This window comes from Sorex araneus, chromosome 10 (assembly GCF_027595985.1).
Source record: "Sorex araneus isolate mSorAra2 chromosome 10, mSorAra2.pri, whole genome shotgun sequence".
Classification (NCBI taxonomy): Eukaryota; Metazoa; Chordata; class Mammalia; order Eulipotyphla; family Soricidae; genus Sorex; species Sorex araneus.
The window spans coordinates 14,068,075-14,083,932 of NC_073311.1; the positions used below are offsets into that span (position 1 = coordinate 14,068,075).

The 15,858-nt window shown below is 38.3% G+C and overlaps 1 pseudogene; it reads right to left on the minus strand.

The window, feature by feature from the left end:
• Nucleotides 1-6,320: 6,320 nt before the first annotated feature.
• LOC129399171 (histone-binding protein RBBP4-like) lies at nt 6,321-9,813 on the minus strand (annotated as a pseudogene).
• Nucleotides 9,814-15,858: the final 6,045 nt, after the last annotated feature.

A 15,858-nucleotide genomic window follows, 5' to 3' on the forward strand; every position in this document is an offset into this window, starting at 1 on the left:
TATTATTGGAAAACAATTATAAACAACTTTGTAATAGTCTATCTCACAGATATTCAATTAAAAAACTTTTTTAAATAGTGTGGAGTTTATGCCCAATTCAATCAGTTTAATCAATGGCTGAAAAAAATAGCAGTACTCCTACATTTAAAAATATTTAAATGGCAATATTCTCTAAAGCATTGTATATATTCAATGCAGTACCTATAGGGATTCCCATCATATTTTTCAAATAAATGGACAAAACATTCCTGAAATTCATATGGAACAATAAACTCCCATGAACAGCTAAAGCAATCCTTGGAGAAAAAAAGATGGGAAGCATCACCTTCCCCATCTTCAAATGGTCCTACAAAATGGTAGTAATTAAAACAGCATGGTATTGGACTAGAGACAGACCTTCAGACCAATAGAACAGAGTTGAATATACTGACACAGATCCTCAAACATATGATCAGTTCATCATTGACAGAGCAAGAAATATAAAGTGGAGCAAGGAAAGCCTCTTCAACAAGTGGTGCTGGGAAAAATAGACAGCTACCTGCCAAAAGAAAAGAAAAATGAACTCAGACCTCTTTCCAAGGCCAGGCACAAAAGACATCAAAATGGAATAAAGACTGCAATATCAAACCTGAACCCATCAATTACATGAAGGAAAACATAAGTAGAACCTTCCATGACATTGAGGCAAGGTACCTTTAAAGATAAAACATCACTAATCAAGCAAGTGGAAGCAAAGATAAACAAATGAGACTACATAAGCTAAGAAGCTTCTGTACCTCAAAAGAAACAGTGAACAAGATACAGAGACAGCCTATGGAGTGGAAAAAATTATTTACCCAATACCCATCAGATAAGAGGTTAATATTCAAGATACATAAGGCACTAGTAGAACTTTATAAGAAGAAAACTTTTAACACCATCAAAAAATGGGGAGAAGAAATGAACAGAAACTTGCTCAAAGAAGAAATACAAATTTCCAAAAGACACATAAAAAGTGCTCTATATAGCTAATCCAGAGAGATGCAAGTGAAAACAATGCACCAGAGACTGGCACACATCAAAAAGAATAAGAACAACTAGTGCTGTCACGGATGCAGGGAAAAAGGAACTCTCATTCAGTGATGGTGGAAATGCCAAACAGTCCAGTCTTTTTGGAAAACAATATGGGCATTCCTCAAAGCATAGAAATTGAACTTCCACATGACCCAGCAATATCACTTATGGGAATATATACCCTGGGGGGGTGCAAAACCACACAGCAGAAATTACATCTGCACTTGTATGTTCATTGCAACACTGTTCACAATAGCCAGAATCTGAAAACAACCTGAGTGCTCAAGAATAGATGATTGGTTAAAGAAACTTTGATACATCTACACCATGGAATACTATACAGCTGATAGGAAAAAAATGAGGTCATGAAATTCACTTATGAAAGGGTGGACATGAATAACATCATGCTGAGTGAAATAAGTCAGAAGGAGAGGGACAGATATAGAATGACTGCAATCATTTGTAGGATAAATATAAAAACATAGTATGAAACTAACAGCCAAGGACAGTAGAAACAAGGGTCAGGAGGATTGGGCCACAGTTGGAAGCCTGCCTCAAGAGCTGGGGAAAGGGGCAGTTGGGATGAAGAAGTGACCATTATGACAATGATGATTGAAAGGGATCGTTCTGTATGGCAGATGTGTACTGAAAGTGGGTAAAGGACCAAACATGATGGCCTCTCACTATCTGTATTGCAAACCATAATGCCCAAAAGGAAAGAGAGAGAGGGAGGGAAAGAGAGAGAGAGAGAGAGAGAGAGAGAGAGAGAGAAGAGGAGTATCTGGGCAGGCTGTGGGGGATTAGGGAGATGATTAGGAAGTATACAGGGAATATTGGTGGTGGTAAATGTACACTAGTAAAGGGATGGGTGTTGGAACATTGTATGACTTAAACTTGATCATGAAAACTTTGTAACTGTATCCCAAAGTGATTTTAAAAAATAATTTTTAAAAAGTTTGTGATTCAAGAATTCTGTGTTCATTCAGATGCACTACTAAGAGCAAACTATCATTCATAATGAAGAACAGATTTTATAAATATTCAAGAAGTGTATTATGTGAGATAATTATCCTCAGAAATACTCCAAATGAGATCTGAACCAAAGCATATTAAGGATGGGGGGGGGGGGGTGAAGGCAGAATGCACAGGAGAGAAAAACAGAATTCAACAACTGTGACAGGTTTTCAAAGATGATCACAACAGTAGCTTTCTTCCTGCTAATTTTTCAGTAATACATCCTTGTTGCTCCATGGGGAAGAGTTAGAATCTGCTTCTCTCGCCTCCTGCGTTTTGCATCTTCCATCTTGCATCTATATCTGGGTTAGATATGTGGCTTCTTTGCTCAATAGGACACTGCAAACATGCCATGATTCCAGCTCGAACATGATTTCCAGTAGCCTTAGCTGTTTCTCACCGCAGGTAGGAAGGATTGGTTGTTTTGCTGGAGATGGGGCCATATAGAGGATTTAGTGTCTGACCCAGTTTTCCAATCAAATGATTCCCAGCTCAACTTTTCTTTAACTGTAAAATCAAAAGAGACTCCCAAGAGAGAACAAATGAAATTTTTAAAAACACTCTAAGATAATGGGGCTAGAGCAATAGTACAGCAGGTAGGCGGTTGCCTTTCATGTGACAGACTCAACTGGATTCCCAGCATTCCACAAGGTTTCCCCCTCCCCCAGACCCCATCAGGACTGACCCCTGAACAAGAGCCCAGAGTAAGATTTGGACACCTTCTGGTGTGGCTTAAAAGCAAAACAAAGCAAACAAACAAACAAAAACTATGAGGTAACAAAGTGGATTTATTTAAAACATTAATTTTTGAGGGGTCAGTATCAACAGCCTCATGTGTACAAGGCATGAGTTTTACCACTGAGTCGCATGCTCAGTCCTAAGATATTGAATTTTGGAGTGATTTGTTATACCATAATATATCGTAAAACAAATATATCCACTCTCTCTCTATTTTGGGGCATTAGTTTTGCTCGAATTTCCCCACCATCATTCAAGCCTGCCTGCCAGGGGCAGATGCTAGATCATTTATTGTCCATTGCTCATTTTGAATACCATGGGTGCCGTGACCATGCACTTGTGGGATCCTAGATTGTAAATGGTTGGGTTCCAGAGACATTTCTGTAGAGCACTAATCCATTTTGGGATTCAAATGGGCATCTCTGGACCAGGGCTGTTGATGCGTTAAGATGGCACCCAGAGGCACATTGTGGGCTTGATCGCCAGGCTGATGAGCAGGCGGGGTGCTGGGGAGGGACAGCCCGGCACCTCTGCTGCCATGTGGCATGGATATTTAGTCCTAGAACCCACCTTGCTTGTGGAAGCTCTTGGTTGCCAGGATTCCATCTTTGGGGAGACTGCACCTGCTCCATCTGGGGTGGAAATGGGCAGTTTTATACAGAGAATGAAAATAATTACTATTCCTTTTTTTGAAATTGACAGAGAAATTGACATCTAACTACTTTCATAAAACTTGGTTTTACACACAGCATAAATATCATCTGCACTTAGATGTTCAATGCAACACTATTCACAATAGCCGGAATCTGGAAACTCCAAGTGCCCGATAATGGATGACTGGATGAAGAAACTATGGTACATGTACACAATGGAATACTATGTAGCTGTTAGGATTAATGAAGTCATGAAATTTGCTTATAAATGGATTGACATGGAGGGTATCATATTGAATGAAATTAGTCAGAAGGAGAGGGACAGACATAGATTGACTACGTTCATTTGTGGGATATAAAAATATATATACATACAGTTAAGATTAATAACCATGTTGAAGGTAAACAGGGGCCAGGAGGACAAATCAATGGTTAGCAACTTGCTACAAGAGTGTGTTGGGGGTGAAGACCAAGGTAAAGGGATTGCCTGGTAACCTTTCATTATCTGTACTTTAAACCATAAGTCCCAAAAAGAAAGAGAGAGAGAAAGAAAGAAAGAAAGAAAGAAAGAAAGAAAGAAAGAAAGAAAGAAAGAAAGAAAGAAAGAAAGAAAGAAAGAAAGAAAGAAAGAAAGAAAGAAAGAAAGAAAGAAAGAAAGAAAGAAAGAAAGAAAGAAAGAAGGAAAGAAAGAAAGAAGGAAAGAAAGAAAAAAGAGAGAGAGAAAGAAAGAAAGAAAGAAAGAAAGAAAGAAAGAAAGAAAGAAAGAAAGAAAGAAAGAAAGAAAGAAAGAAAGAAAGAAAGAAAGAAAGAAAGAAAGAAAGAGAGAGAGAGAGAGATAGAGAAAGAGAAAGAAAGAAAAAGAAAGGAAAGAAAGAAAGGAGAAAAAGAGAGAAAGAAAGAAAGAAAGAAAGAAAGAAAGAAAGAAAGAAAGAAAGAAAGAAAGAAAGAAAGAAAGAAAGAAAGAAAGAAAGAAAGAAAGAAAGAAAGAAAGAAAGAAAGAAAGAAAGAAAGAAAGAAAGAAAGAAAGATGAAAGTATAGTGAAAGCCATAATGGCAGGTGGTGGTATGGGGGGAGGGAAATTGAGGCTGTTGTTAAAAAATACATTGGTGAAGGGACAGGTATTGGAACATATGAGTGAAATTCAATCATGAACAACTTTGTAAATGTGTGTATCACTGTGATACAATTTTTTTAAATGTAGCACTGTAGCACTGTCTTCCCATTGTTCATTGATTTGCTCCAGAGACACCAATAATGTCTTCATTGTGAAACTTGTCACTGTTTTTGGCATATCAAATACACCACGGATAGCTTGCCAAGTTCTGCCATGCGGGCAGGATACTCTCAGTAGCTTGCTGGGCTCTCCAAGAGACATGGAGGAATCGAAACTTGGTCAGCCGCGTGCAAAGCAAATGCCCTAACCACTGTGTAAAAATTGGTATTATGATAAACAAAAATAGTAAAGTCAGAATATAAAACCAAAATATATCAGAAAAAGAAATAAATATGAGACGATTTTTGTCAAAAAATTTAGTCAAAAGTTTTTAAGATAACAGCAATGAGAAAACTAAGTTAGGCAAAGAAAAAAGACTCAAGAAGTTGATGAAAAGGATTTTTTAAAGGTCCATATCATAACAATTTAATAACTGTACTTCAGAATTCCTTACAAAAAATTAAAAAATTAAAATGAACATCAAATCTGTAACTAAACAGCAGAAAAGAGTGAAAATATTCAAAATTGTAAGAACAAATAAAACGTTTGATAAATGATCTATGAATTTTCCTCTAAAAAATTGGTTTTACTGTGTTCCTGATTCATATCAGTAACTACTAATACTAATATATTTATATGATACAGAAAAATACAGAGAAAAATGCAAACAGCAGCAATCTGATAATCAGGATCCTAGTAGTATCCATTTGCTGCATAATCTTAATATGTATAGCTGCATTAAGATCCAATTTAACACAATATTAAATTGGCATCTTTAAAGGTATTCTCATAAACACTCAATTTCTACTTAAAATTCTTGCAGTTAGGATAGATAAGGGACCAGTATGACAATAATAGTTAGAGATGATTATTCTGGACAAAAACTGAGTGGTTGAAAGTAGATAAAGGGATATACATGGTAATGTTTTAGTATCTGTGTTGCAAACCATAATGCCCAAAAGAAGAGAGAGTGAGAGAGAGAGAGAGAGAGAGAGAGAAGTAGAGGAGATGGAGGAGGAGGAGGAGGAGGAGGAGGAGGAGGAGGAGGAGGAGGAGGAGGAGGAGGAGGAGGAGGAGGAGGAGGAGGAGGAGGAGGAGGAGGAGAAGGAAGAGGAGAAGAAGGAGAAGAAAAGTGCCTGCCCTAGAGGCAGACTGTGGGAAGCAGCAGGAAGGAAACTGGACAGGAAGAAAACTGGGGACATTGGTGGTGGGAAATGTATATTTGTGAAGGGATAGAATGTTGGAACATTATATGACTGAAATCCAATCATAAACAACACTGTAATTGTGTATCTCACTGTGATTCAATTTAAAAAATAAAAACTTTGTAGCTTATGTAAAATGGTTACGATATTGTTCAAGTTTATGAAATTATGTACAGGATTACTACACACAACCACCACGAAATACCCGTTACCTTCTGCCCATCCCTACATCACCTCTATGCAAAGTTTCTTCTCTCTCATCCATCCTCCTTCTTTGCTCTTTAAAATTCTTAACTTGGAAGATATTCTCTCAAGCATAGTCATTTCTGTCTTTCAAAAGTGACCACACATAATACCCCCCATCCCTTTCCACTGCTACTTCACACCTATGTTACTAGAAAAATTCCAGAAAAAGGTTTAAATATGTTTGTAGCTTTACTGAATTAAGTTCCTCAGGAAGCCAAAATAGTCTCAGTGTGAGATGACCACTGAACCCAGAATATTCCATCCTTAGGTGATTCAAAGGAATGCAATTTAAGTTTCGGGTTTCTCAGTTCCCACAAGGCAACAATCTTGTCAGCTCATCCTTGAGAGCTATCAATATCTCAAGAACAAACTTGAGATAAGGGTTGAAAGAAAGGCAATTCACTCCATCAGTGAACTGACTGGGTTGGTTTGGACGTATTGTTTGAATGAATATCCCAAATTATAAGTTTCTGGTCATCAGCAAGTGAACCAAACAGACTCATGGAGCAGACACCAGGAAACATCCCTTACTACTGTGAAACCTATAAAAATGGTCTTTGCATCCACAGCTTTTCCTTTCTTTGATAGCACAGCTGTAGGGCATTCGCCTTTCACGCAGCTGACCCATGTTCGATTCCTCCACCCCTCTCAGAGAGCCCGGCAAGCTACCAAGAGTATCGCGCCCACACGGCAAAGCCTGGCAAGCTCCCTGTGGCATATTTGATATGCCAAAAACCAGTAACAATAAGTCTCACAATGACAGACGTTACTGGTGCCCGCTCAAACAAATCGATGAGCAACGGGATGACAGTGACAGTGACAGTGATACAGAGCTGGTGTCACACAGGCAGAAGGCATGGTAATCTGAAGCACTAAGTAAGTGCCGAATGAGATTCGGGCACTTATTCCAAGAAAGCCCATATCCTTCCTGGTGTCCTCAGAGATGCAAGTCTGGGTTGCAAGAAGGGTCTGGTTTCGAAGGATGTTAGGATGTATATGCGCCAGGCCGATTTCACCAGGTGCCTCAGACAGCAGCATGCCTCCTTCCACCTGCCCCCCATGAATCCTGGCAATTTCGAACCTCCAGAACCCAATGAAAAACCCAGGTACATGGAAGAAGTGACTGCAAACTCCAAGTCTCAGGGTGTAGGATAACATAGCCTCCGGTAGTTTAGGTTTATTGGGTTACTCCCATCACAGTGCTCCCATTCCTCTGTGTTTATTTGTAACTTTTTTCTTTATATTCGCTTGATTTGTAATATTGTTTTTCTCTTCTCCTTGAGTCCTTTGCATAGTTTATTCAGAGCCTATCCTTTTGTATGGCACAAGAAGACTGTAGCAAATGCTGTGCTTTGTAACCTGGGAGTCATTTGACTCTACATGTTATTTTCCTCCTGGGCATCTGTTCTCTCTTGACCTAAGCCGCAGCTGCTCTTACTTCCTAGCACCCCCAAAATCACGGTCCCGACAAGGGACGGGACATACCCAGGGCAAGCAGTGAGTTATGTGCTACCCTGGCATCAAGATGGGCCTGGCCAAAGTGCCTAATGCTTAACTGTAAGTTAAGAACTTGATCATGGATAAACGCTGTCATGATCTAAACAGTAATAACTAGATTCTGACCCTGCTAGGGTTAGGAATGATTAATCTGGCCTGAGTGCTGCAGTCTGAGTCTGTGGCAAGATGTTGCCAGGAGAGCTGCCCTACAAGCCTCAATGTATTTCTTACTCTGTCCATACAAAAATAACTAGTACTAAGATGTTAATGAGTTCTTGGACTAAGGAAGGAGAAAAACCTTAAGAGGTATTTTGCCTGCTGGCAGTTAGGAAGGGCTTTTGGAATGCCCGGCCCTCAGGAAGGGCTTTCTTATGTTGATTTTGCTACCTGACTGTGTAGCCTAGAAGGCGAGGTGGAGAGAGACAAGTAGGGGGAGAGACTAGGGAAGGAGGGAATCCAGAGTGAAGGAGGAGAATGGAGAGAGCAGGATGGAGGAATGAGGAGGAAGAGTGCGTGAGACGAAAGATTGAATAAATGGTAACTAATCGGCAACCAGCTTGGTCTTCGTTCTTCCTTCGCCTGTCCTTAGACAACAGCCGACCCGATCCAGCACATACACAGCGGCTCCAGAGCACTGAACATGGGCAGTGAGACAGAGCCACCCGGAGAGCCCACGAGCACACGCCCTTCAGCGTGCGTAGTTTTTTACAGCAGCGGACAGGGGTTGGCAAGTGCCAAAGAACAGAGACTGGTTAAAGAAACTTTGGTACATCCACACAATGGAATACTATGCAGCTGTTAGGAAAGATGAAGTCATAAAATTTGATTATAAGTGCATGGTCATGGAGATTATCCATGACTAAATGAAATGAGTCAGAAAGAAGGGACAGACATTTGTGGAATATAAAATAACATAATATGAGACTGACACCAAAGGACGGTAGACACAAGAGCCAGGAATATTGCTCCATAGTTGGAAACCTGTCTCATGAGCTGGGGGAGAAGGCAGCTGGAATAGAGAAAGGATCACTAAGTCAATGATGGTTAGAGAGATAGCTCAGGATGGAAGATGTGTGCTAAAAGTAGATAAAGGACCAAACATGATGGCCTTTCAGTATCTATATTGCAAACAATAATGCCCCAAAGTAGAGAGACAGTATGGGGAAAATTGTCTGCCATAGAGGCAGGGGGAGGGCTGAAATAATAGGGCCAGGGATCCTGGGGATATTGGTGGTGGAAAATGTGCACTGGTCGAGGGATGGGTGTTCGATGACTGAAACTCAAACATGAAAGCTTTGTAACTGTATCTCATGGTGATTCAATTTTTTAAAAAGGTATTGGGTTTGCTGCTCCTTTCCATCTCCCTTCCCCATGGGGTACTGGCTGTCACGCCCACAAACTGCCTCCGGGTGTCATTTAAGTGCATTAGTAGCCATGATCCAGAGACTCACAAATGAATCTCAGAATGGACCAACTCACTGCAGAGAGTACTCCAGACCCTAATTATTTAAAATTTTAGAATTCCAGGAGTGTGCAGCCACTGAATGCAAGATGGCTTTAACAAGCAATACAAAATAAATTATATAGCATCTGACTGTGGGGCAGGCTTGAGTGGTAGTGGGAAAATTTGAAATAATGGTGGTGGGAAGGTGCAATGGTAGTGGGACTAGTGTTGAAATACTAAATGCGATGAATTATTGTGAACAACTTTATGAAAATAATTTTGTTTTAAAAGAACAAGAACATCACTGTAGGGAGATTTTGTTGCAATGATGCAAGTGTTCTGAGGCATGTTACATGCCCTTTTTACTTCTCCTTCATGGTTGATCTTGATTTCTATTTCAATTTTTCCACTAACAGAGCCAAAATCTCCAAATTTTCCTTTCTCACTGTCATAGTGTGAAACGTCAAATGGGGCAGCGGCATCAGGGAGCTGCTCACAGGCTACCACAAGGTGGCTTGTTCATCTGATGTGTGTGTCCCCAGGACAAGTCGATGAACGCTGAAATATTTCCCTTCTAGTCTGTTCACATCTGGAAGCCACTGTGAGTTGGCTTAGGCCATTCCAGAGCAGGTCATCACCAAATACAAATTGTAAAGAAAAGACTTTATTTTTTTCTTCCATATATTGCACTCTCAATTGATCACACATTCTTCGGCTGCATCATCAAAGGCTGCTTCCTTATCGCTCATGGCTGGCAGGCTAGCCATGGAGATCCCCGGGTACATTTGGTATGTTTAAGAGCAGCATAAATCTGGAATCCTCTAAATATTGCCTACAAAACAGATCATCACTATAGACAGGTTCATATACTCATTAACATCCTAACTAGGCACTTACTTAAATTCAAGAGCTATTCACTAAAAGCACATCTGCCCAAGTGTTTTTCACAGAAGTCCAGTACAACTAGATATTGAAAGAGTAAAAGAAGTCAGAGTTTAGTAAGTTTAAAAAAAGAATCTTACAACAAGACTGACAGGATTATTTCTGTGCATGTCTCCTGTTCTCCTGTGCAAAATCTCTAGACAGGAAGGGGCAGAGAGACCCAACCATAAAATGGCTGTGGTGATGGAAGGCACTCACATGATTTACCAGCATTCTCCTAAACTAGCCCCAGAATGCCTCCAGCCAGCAGTGATAATAGATTCTTTTTTTAAAATTTATTTATTTTTTAATTAGTGAGTCACCGTGAGGATATAGTTACAGATTTACATATTTTCGTGCTTGTGTTTCCCTCCTACAATGTTCAAGAGCCCATTCTTCCACCAATGTCCATTATCCACCACCACTTCACATTTCTTGTCCCCTTATCAAAGATTAGATGATCATACATTTGGGGTTGTGTGTAGGGATATTCCACTCTGTTCCACTGGTCTACGGCTCTGCCTTTGTTCCAGTACCATGCTGTTTTAATTGTTACTGCTTTGTAGTAAAGTTTAAGGTTGGGGAGGGTGATGTTTCCCATCATCTTTTTCCCAAGAATTGTTTTAGCTACCCATGGGCATTTATTGTTCCATATGAATTTCAGGATTCCTTGATCCATTTCTTTGAAGAATGTCATGGGTATCCTTATAGGGATCGCATTGAATCTGTATAATGCTTTTGGGAGTATTGCCATTTTGACAATGTTGATTCTCCCTATCCATGAGCAAGGGATATGTTTCCATTTCCTCCTGTTCTCTTTTATTTCATGGAGTAGTGTTTTATAGTTTTCTTTGTAAAGGTCCTTTACTGCTTTAGTTAAGCTGATTCTGAGGTATTTGATTTTCTGGGGCACGATTGTGAATGAGATTGCTTTTTTCATGTTCTTTTCTTCTGTCTCATTGTTTGTATATAGGAAGGCCATGGATTTTTGGGTATTGATTTTATAGCCTGAAACTTTACTGTACAAGTCAATTGTTTCTAAGAGTTTCTTAGTAGAGGTTTTAGGCTTCTCTAGATATAGTATCATATCGCCTGGGAATAGTGAGTGTTTGATTTCTTCCTTTCCTATCTGAATGCCCTTAATATCTTTTTTTGCCTAATGGCTATTGCTAGTACTTCCAGTACTATACTGAAGAGAAGTGGTGAGAATGGGCATCCTTGTCTTGTCCCTGATCTTAGAGGAAAGGCCCTTAGTTTTTCCCCATTGATGATAATGCTTGCCATAGGTTTGTGGTAGATGACTTCGACTATCTTGAGGAAAGTTCCTCCAAAACCCATTTTGGTGAGAGTTTTTATCATGAACAGATGTTGGATCTTGTCAAATGCTTTCTCTATTATCATATTATCATATGCTTTTTATCTTTACTTTGTTGATATGATGGATTATGTTGATTGATTTCCAAATGTTAAACCATCCTTACACCTGGAAATGGAACAGCTTGGTGTTGAACAATGAGTGGGTCAGGAAGGAAATCAAGGAAGAAATCAAGAGACACCTAGAAACAAATGAGAATGAAGACACGAGCTACCAAAACCTATGGGATGCAGCTAAAGCCATGTTTAGAGGAAAATTTATAGCTCTGCAAGCATTCCTCAGGAAGGAAGAAAGGGCCTACATAGATAGCTTAAATTCATGGCTCAAGATCTTAGAAAAGGACTAGAAAAAGGAACCCAAACCAGACCAAAGGAAAGAAATAATAAAAATTAGAGCAGAAATTAACGACATGGAAACCCAGAAAACAATCCGAAAAGTCAATGAAACCAAGAGCTTGTTCTTTGAGAAAATAAACAAGAATGATAAACCGCTAGCAAGACTCACAAAGAAAGAGAGAGAGAAAACTCTAATAAATCGAATCAGAAATGAAAAAGGGGACATCACAACAGAAACCAATGAGATTCAAAAGATCATCAGAGACTACTTTGAAAGTCTGTATGCCACGAAACAAGAGAACCTAAAAGAAATGGATGAATTCCTTGATTCCTACAATCTCCCAAGACTGAACCAAGAAGACTTGGAATACCTGAATAGGCCCATTAATATCAAGGAAATTGAAACTGTAGTCAAAAGTCTCCCCCAAAACAAAAGCCCAGGTCCAGACAGATTCACTGGCGAATTCTTTCAAATATTTAAAAAAGACTTGTTGCCAGTTCTCCTCAAGCTTTTCCAGGAAATTGAAAAGACAAGAACCCTCCCAGACAGTTTCTATGAGGCACATATCTCCCTAATACCAAAAGCAAACCAAGACACCACCAACAAAGAAAATTACAGACCAATATCCCTGATGAACACCCATGCGAAGATCCTCAACAAAATACTAGCAAATAGAATCCAACAACTCATCAAAAAGATCATACACCATGACCAAGTGATTCTTGATTTCCACAGCCTTTACAAGAGTTTATACCAATTTCCTTTTCAGCTATTGTCTTTTTCTTTTATTTTCTTATTTCTTTTTAATTTTTGATTTTAATGAATCATCGTGAGATACATGCACACACTTACAGACGTTCATGATTACATTTCAGTCTAACAATGTTCAAGTACCCATCCCTCCACCAGTGCCCATTCCCCATCCCCAATGCTCCCAGTATCCCTCTCCCTGCACCCCTTCCCACCTCCTGCCTCTGTGGGCAGGCTTAATCCCTCCTACTCTCTCTGTCCTTTTTGGTGTATGGTTTGCAATACAGGTAACAAGCAGCTATCATGTTTGGTCCATAGTCTACTTTCCACATGCATCTACCATCCCTAGCGATCCCTCCAAACATCATTTATTTAGTGCTCCTCTCTCCATCCCAGCTACCTTCTTCCCCAGCACATGAGATCAGCTATCAAGCCATGGGGCAGTCCTCCTGACTCTTATTTCAACTGTCCTTAGGTATTAGTCCCCTATTATGTTACTTTATATTCCACAAATGAGTACAGTCCTTTTAGATCAGTCCCTCTCTTTCTGACTCATCTTACTTAGCATGATAGTCTCCATGTTGATCCACTTAGACGTAAATTTCATGACTTCAGTTGTCTTTTTCATGTGTAAATTTTTTATTTTCAGTTATATAAGTTGAATTTATTTTATGTGTCTTTATGTGCTTTTTTAGGGTAATATAATTTTCCCTTTGGTGAATTGTTGCTTTATATTCTTTGTTCATTCTCCTCTTGAGTTATCTGTCTACAGGGACCTAGAGACCTTACAGAAGTTGATACACTTGCTTTGCATGTAGTCGTCCCTCATTTGATCACCTGAGCACAGAACCAGCAGTTGCTCCCAACCATAAGAGGGTTTGACCCAACAACTCCACTAAAAAAAATAAATAAAATGATTACCTGAATTTGTAATTGTGGGTTTGCAGTAGTTCCTTATTTTTAGTCTTTTACTAACTTGCTCACATGACAAATATCTTCTTCTATGGCACACAGAAATTTTTCATTTTAATGTCATCAGTCTTACCCATTTTTTATAATCTTTCTTGAATAATATTTTCTACTTCTTTGTTACAAAAATATTCTCAATATTTTGATATTAACTTTGTAATTTTGTCTCTTGGAGATCTTTAATCCAATGGGAGATTATTTTTGTATTATTTCCTGGTGTGAGTTTTGGATCTGTTTTTCTGCAACTATTTTGCCAATTTTCACAGTACTGCTTATTAAATAATCCACTATTTCCTCAATTATCTACTAATAACTCATGAGGTTCCCATAAAGACAGATCTGTTTTAGATTATATTCTATGTCTATTTGGCAATTTTAGTACCTGTTTCATGCTGAATTACTAACGCTTGGTAATATACATAGATATCAGGTGAGATATTTCTCCCCTACTTAGTTCTTCTTTTTAAGAATTGTTTTATAGCAGGGAGGAAAGGGAGTGAGGAAGAACCCTGAGACAACGGTGGAGGGAAATACAGATTTTAATGGGAATTGTGTTGTTGGAATACTGTACACATGAGAACCTACCAAGGACAGTATTATAAAATTGAAAATTATAGTAACTAAAATTAAAAATTCAGGAGTTCTTCTAAAAGAATTATTTTAGTTATGTGTGATTTTTATGTTATAAATTTAATATTTTTTGTATTTTCTCATAATTACAGTAAATCTTTTTTTTAATTTGACAAACTTTACATCCTTAAAATATTAAATCTTCCCTCCATAAGTATGATATTTCTATTTTTGTAATCAGGTCGATTTTTATATCCTTTTATAATACTTTAATTAATTAATTGATTGATTGATATCCTTTCAGTTATTGTAGATATCATATTGTGGTCTATTAAATTTTCTACCTATATACTTGTATATAAACTTTTTACTTTTTTTTTATTATTAACTTTTGCCTGGCTAGCTACCTGTGCCAAAAACAGTAACAACAACGGTCTTCATTCCCCTGATCCTGAAAGAGCCCCCAATAAGCCATCAGGCTACACTAGCATGCGACAGGGACAAATGAAGACATTACTGGTGCTCGCTCAAACAAATAAATGAACAACAGGATGACAGTGATGCAGTGATTAACTTTTGCTTAAGCAATCATGCTGAACTCTCTTTTTACCTTTAACGGCTTTCGTGTTGGTTCTTGGGAGTTTTTTAGTAAGTAATTAAGTCATCTACACATACTGACAGTTCTGTTTTTTTGCCTTAGAGTCTTATCCCTTATTTCTTTCTCTTCTCAGATTTCGCTGGCCAGAACATCCAGTCCTCCGTTGAACAGAAGAGTCAGAGCAGGCTTCCTTGTTTGTTACTGACCTAGGGGAAGGCATCTAAGGTTTCTCCATTAAGAATGATGTTTGAACATTTTTAGTGTTCTGCCACTTAGGCAATACAATGTCTAATGATGTGTTTATTAATAAAGAAATTGAGAACCTCATTCTGAGAGACAGAATTTCTTGCCAATATAACAATAAGCTCCAAACTAAACTAAAAGTTTGAACACATTTTTCCAACCTAAAATAGTTTAATTGTGCTCTTACCTCCCAGGTTTTCTCAATTTCCTATGCCAAAATTTGACCAGAGAAATAAAGTGTAACAGGACTAGTAGCAAACTGAAAAAGGATTGAAATAATGCATGATTTTTAACCATGGATACAGAAGTTCTGTACCACTAAATACAAGGTGTACAAGTAATAGAATTGGCATTTACTAGTTATATCAAGTTTATATGACTACAGTTTCTAGAGGATTGGTGCTTGAATAGTTCTGTATTTTTAGGCAAGTTATTTAATCTCACTAAATTCATTTTCTCCTGTATAATGTGGATTGTACATGTATTGGCTAACAGATTGTGGTAATGAGAACAATAATAAGATGTCAGGACAATTTTGTGATGATTGTATGTACTAGTGATTGCACTATATCCTAATGATTCAGGCTATGAGTTAAGGCTATGGTTACTATTATATTTTTGAATCTTACAAAACTCTGAAGCAGGTAGAGCTCATATGAATATGCATTTCCCCTTATTTTGAAGATCACAAAAGTAAAATTAAGTTGAGACAACCTAATATTCAGTGAGCATAAAATAATACATTTTAATCAGATTTTAAAATGTTGAAATACTTCCATATAAATTCACTACCCAAAGCACCCACATAGCACAACCCCCTGTCCCCATTTTATAGCTTATCTTCAGGACCCCTGGACCGTGATCCAGCAAGTAAAAAACTAGTATCTTGCCAACAAAATGTTTTGAAAACAGATTTGTTGATAACTATGAGTTCCAGTAAATTAAATAGTTTTAATACCATATTTGTTTATTTCCAATGCCAAACCTAAGATTCAAATCTAGGTCGCTGTGACACTAAATAAGAAAAAAAAC